Below are 6,019 nucleotides of genomic sequence, written 5' to 3' on the forward strand. Positions count from 1 at the left end.
GTTGCACTGGCTATAGACTTCTAGGAAAAATGGCGTTCAAGGCATTCCCAAATTGCCTTTGATGTGTCGAAACCAATGGTAAGCTGTGCAATGTTTCTATTAGAGTGGTGGTGAGGATGCTAACGATTTGTTGGTCGACGGTGAAACCACGTTTCATGTGCAGGATTAGGAATGGATTAGCCTGTTCAAGGTGTGCGCAGTAGTCATAGTGGTGAAAGATGGTTCAGGAATGGTGCCATCAACATATCCCCAAAGTTTGGCACCGTGAAGGTATGGTTTGATTTGCCGAAGCCATGTGAGGTAATTGGTTTCAATAAGTTTGGTGAATTGAGCAGTATTTTGGGAGGGAGTAGTTGAGAAAGAGGAGGTAGCCATGGGCAAGAAGAGGGAAGAAAGAAAAGAGGGGATGACGGAGACAAGTAAGGATCCTAGACTTAGGCTGATACCATGTAGAAAATGATTTCCCTTGATTTAAATCTGTTTACAATGTACAGCTATATAGGAGATTTGTTTGACTGTTACAAGAAATAATAAACAGCAATAATTACAAAGAATCAAAACTGATCTTCCACACAATCAGTTTTGATTCTCAATCAAACTGATCTTCAGTTACTCAATCAGTTTTGATTGAGAAGAGGAAATCTCTCTTGATAGCTCTCTTATCAAACTACTCCACATGCATTCAGGGACGGACCCAGGAATTTTATGTCGTAGGGTCATAGTGTAAAAGTTCAATTTTTTTTATAAAGATTAATATAACATTGAAAATGAAACTACAATACATTCATTCATAATTCATGTAAAAAACAACATTAAAAATTACAATTGGCCACGACGAGGTTTCATATTTTGAAAACGAAGCATTATAGCTTCATTTTCAATACAATCAAAAACATCCTTCTCAACATAAACAAGTAAGCTATCACTCAACCATTGATCTCCCATTTTGTTCCGAAGTGGACCTTTGATAATATTCATGACGGAAAATGCCCTCTCAACTAAAGCAGTAGCAACCGGTAAAACTAGAGCCAATGTAATAAGCAAATACACATAATTGAATGCTCGATGCATCCTTGTCTCCACCATTTTTTTGCAAGATCACCAATCCCTTGCAAGTCAAAGAAATCACTACTTGAACGCACATAATGAATATAAAGTTCAAGTTGATCTTCAAGTGCCAAAAGATCCCCATCCGAAAAGTCTTGAGGATAAAATTGAGCAAGACGAAGTAGCTTTTGTTTATCAAAAGCTACAAATGAATCATTCGGACTCAAACATGCCAAACAAATAAGCAACTCAGCATTTACCTCATTAAAACGATCATCTAACTCCGTAAGTTGCTCATCAATGACATAAATAAAGAGCTCCACACGATAATGATGACGATTTGTCTTTATTGGAGCATTACGCCTTGACCTCCCTGGAAGTACAAAGGCCTCATCCATGTTAGGAACATCAATATGATGTTTGTCACAAAATGAAGACACCTCTTCAACTAATGCATCAAACCCATTATTCCTCATCCAATGTAGCTTTTCCTTGCATGATTTCACCAAAGCCATTGCATTCACAATTTCTTGATCTTTCTTTTGCAATGTTTGTGACACATCATTTGTGAGTCCCAATATAGCTTTCATTAAGAATAGGTGAAACACAAACTGAAAAGTAAGCATTTCCCTTTGAATCTTATTTGCTTCACCGCACTATCATTGGGATTATCATCAATAATCATTTGAAGCACATAAATCACAGATGAAAACATAGAAATGATGCTAATAATGGTACCGTAATGTGAGCTCCATCGTGTGTCACCGGCACGTTTGAGACTTGTTTCTTGATGCAAACCTCGCCCCGTTATAAGACAATCATTTTCAAAAGCTATCACAAGCTCTTCTTGAAGTTGTGCTCTAAGTGCATCACGCCGCTTACAAGATGCTCCAACATGGTTAACCACACTATTAGTGGTTGTGAAGAAAGAGGCAATATCAATACTCTTCTTTGCTACGGCAACAAGTGCTAGTTGAAGTTGATGAGCAAAGCAATGAACATAGTATGCACAAGGTTGTTCTCTCAAAATCTTTGTTTTGAGCCATTCAACTCACCTCTCATATTGCTAGCTCCATCATAACCTTGTCCTCGTAACTTAGAAAAGCTCAAACCTATTGGAAGAAAAGAATATGTCAATGGCATCCTTTAGTGAACTTGAAGTGGTATCGGTAACATGTTGAACCCCCACAAACCTTTCAATTATGTGCCCTTTGTCATCCACATAACGCAACACCTATAGCCATTTGCTCCTTCACAGAAATATCACGTGCTTCATCCACCAAAATAGAAAATAATCTATCTTTTAAACCACTCATGATAACATCAAGTGTTTCCCCGGCACATGCATTGATAATATCTTTTTGAATCTTTGGAGCTACTAACTTGAGATTCCCCGTAGCATTTTCCAACACAACTTCTTTAACTTCTCATCATTGTCTGCAAGGAATTGCAATAGCTCCAAGTAATTTCCCCTATTGCTTGAAGTGGCACTTTCATCATTTCCACGGAAAGAAAGACCTTGTCTCAATAGAAACTTAGTGCACTTGATTGAAGCAATTAAACATCTTCGATATGCCACACGAGCTTGTTCGGAGTGTTTGCTCACAGCCGTTTCAATATGTGTACTTTGATTCATCAAATTTGTAGCAGCTTCTCTAGCTTTATTATGAACACTACCAACCAATCCAACATGCACCTTCATTCTTTCTCTCCCTTTCTTCCAATTCTTAAACCCTGCTCCAGTGAAGGCTTCACTACCCACTTGCTCAAAATTGGATTTAAAGAGATAGCAATAAAGACAAAATGCAGCATCTTTAGATACACTATACTCCAACCAATCAAATTCATCAAACCATTGGGGAATGATAGCATCGATTAATTCCTGAGATATTACTTTGTTGGAAAGAATGACCTCTAGGTTGACAATGGTCCTTTTTGTAGATATGCTCTTCGAACCTCATCTCTAATATTAGTATCATACTCAATCATACGAATTCTTAGTCCCGGGTCTGCCTGAAGATTAGCTCAAACCCCATCTAACTCACTTTGTCTTGAACTTGAAGTTCTTGAATTACCCACACTATCCGAACTACCCAATGATGACTTCCTCTTAAAAAATCTTTCCATAATTCTACATAAATTAATCAAAATAATAACTAAAATCAATTAAAGAGAACATCAAATTTATACCAATTAACCACAACAAATTCATAAATAAAACATCCAATATATCAAAACAATATAATATAATCATACATTCAATTTCAATTCAAGTTATTTAGGTTTAGAGTTAGAATTTACATTGAATTGTGAGGTGGTGAAGCGGAGCCAAGCTTTTGAAGCGGCGGCGCTCTGGAAGCGGCAGAATGGAGGAGTTAGGGCTTAAAGGCTTGGTGGGGGAGAGGGTTAAAGGTTTGTGGGAGGTGGAGATTGGGGATTTAGGTTTGAGGGTTTAGAAAATAGGGGTTTTGGAGTTGAAAATTCGGGAGAGATGGAGGGTCTGTGCATATACAATCTGACCTCTTTTTAAAAAAAAACCTGACCAAAACGACGCTGTTTTGGCCGGTCTTTAAAAAATTGTGTTGTCTTTCTGGCCCAAAACGACGCCTTTGGCGTATAATTTTATATAAAAAAATCGCTACCAAAACGACGCTGTTTTGGTAACCGGTTTTAAAAAGGCGCTGGTCCAAAATGAAGCCATTTTGACCGGACCGCTTTTAAAAAATTAGAGTCGGGCCAAACGACGCTTTGGCCAGCTTCTTTGAAAAAATAGATTTCTGTTCATCTTCTTCTTCCTCAGTACCTCTGCAACTCCTTCTTCAGCCTTTCATGGGGTCACATACCAATTCAAAGGGACCTTGTACCTTACTTTCTTGAGTCCATAGGGTCATTTGACCCCATTGACTTGTGGGTCCGTCCTCGCATGCATTCACGATACTCAACCCACGAGCCATCCTTTCAATTTTCTCTCAGAGCCGCACAAAATCCAGGGCGCCATTTTTGGATTACCATATATTGACCCGTGATTATCCAGGGACCACCAGTCAAGGCAAATTGAAGATCATCCACATGGTCAAAACGCACTATGAAATAGCCATTCTCAATATCTATTAACGTCATATTACCCTTTAAGTTCCAAATTTGCTTTAGACGAGTCAATAACAAATTATACGTGTGAGCACGGCCATAAGTTTGAGAATCAGCTCATTCCTCCATGGTTCATAGAATCTCACGGGCTTGATCAAGAGAAGGTCACTACTACATTTTACACTTTGCGCGACGAAGAGAATTTCGCGCAAAATACATTGTAGTCGCACAAATTTCAGCGCGACATGAAACTTCACACAGAATCCGTCGCGCAAAGATCGTGAAGAAAGACTTTGCGTGACGAAGTTTTTTCATTGGTTGCGATGAAAATATTGGTCGCGCAAAGTGACTTTGAGCGACGAAAAATATTGGTCGTGCAAAACTTTGCGCGACGAAAAAATTTAAAATAAAATAAAACAAAAAAATTTCCGCATCCCATTTTTTAGTACCCGCCCAAATTTTTAGAGTTTTGCGCAACGAATACTAATGTCGCGCAAATATTTGCGCGACAAAATATTTTGGTTTTTGACTTTTTGTTTTATTATTTTTTTAATATTAATTTAATTACATTAATTATTTCAAATTTTTACTTTTTAAATTTAATTTAATTGTATGATTTTTTTCGTTACTTTAATTTAAATTGATATTAATTTAATTATATTAATTTATTTCAAATTTTTACTTTTTAAATTTAATTTAATTGTCTGATTTTCTTTAATTACTTTAATTTAAATTGACATATTCAAAATAAAATTACATATGAAAAATAGTGATCAAATTATCCAATAAATTACATATATAATATTCAAAATGTACACATAAATTAACAAAGTACAATAATAAAATCCTAATACAAGCGTATTGTGGTGGTAGTGGCGGAGGATATGTTTTGATAGCTTCCTAATCCTCAACTTTAGCCTTCAAAGTCTTGATGATTCCCTACCCAAAAAAAAAAAAAAAAAAAAAAAAAAGGGATAATCTCCCCTAAAATTGTTATACCACAAATCCAACCCGAACTCCAATCCCTCCCCACACAAACTCAAAACTAACTCCAAAAACATATATTAATGAAAAAATTTAAAAATTGGAGAGAATATACCTTTTGGCAAGATTGAGAGTGAGTGAGAATGAGAGAGAGAAGTGAGTGTGAGAGAATTAGAGAAGATAGTGATAGAGAGATATGAGAGTGAGAAATAGTGAAAAGAGAGATGAGAGAGTGAGTGAGAGTGAGAGATAGTGAAGAGAGAGATGATGAGAGATTAAGTGAGAGGAGTCAGTGTGAGAGAAATGGTGGGATTTTGGGAGAGGGAAAGAGAAATGAGAGGTAAGAGAAAGACATTGAGAAAATGGTGGAGGATTTATTTTCATTTTAAAAACCGTATCACTTTGCGCGACGAACAATATTGTTGGTCGCTCAATGTTTTGCGCGATGAAACATATTTGTCGACGAAGTTTTGCGCGACAAATACTGGAATATTGGTCGCGCAAAGGCAAAAAAAAAAAAAAACAATCCCACGCCCAATTTTGGTACCAGCCTAAATTTTGAAATTTTTGCGTGATGAAAATATTGGAATATTGGTCGCAAAGTAAAAATAATAAAAAATCCTCGCATCCCATTTTTGGTACCTGCCCAAATTTTGACATTTTTCGTGACGAAAAATACATATTGGTCGCGCAAAGTCTAAAAAATTCCAGCGTCCCATTTTTGATACCCCAAATTTTTGTGTGACAAAAGATATATATTTCGCAAGAAGTTTTGAGCGACACAAAATATTGGTCTCAAAGTCTAAATCTTTTTTTTAAAATCCCGGTCCCATTTTTGGTATCCACCCAAATTTTAGAGTTTAAAGCGAATTGTTGGTCGCAAATTTTGAGAGACGAAAAA

General features: G+C 36.6%; 1 pseudogene; it reads right to left on the reverse strand.

Annotated features, from left to right (window-relative positions):
• Positions 1-994: 994 nt before the first annotated feature.
• On the reverse strand, positions 995-3,174 carry LOC148921598 (uncharacterized; annotated as a pseudogene).
• Positions 3,175-6,019: the final 2,845 nt, after the last annotated feature.

This window comes from Prunus mume, linkage group LG1 (genome assembly GCF_029339155.1).
Source record: "Prunus mume cultivar Tortuosa linkage group LG1, ASM2933915v1, whole genome shotgun sequence".
In the NCBI taxonomy this organism is placed as follows: domain Eukaryota; kingdom Viridiplantae; phylum Streptophyta; class Magnoliopsida; order Rosales; family Rosaceae; genus Prunus; species Prunus mume.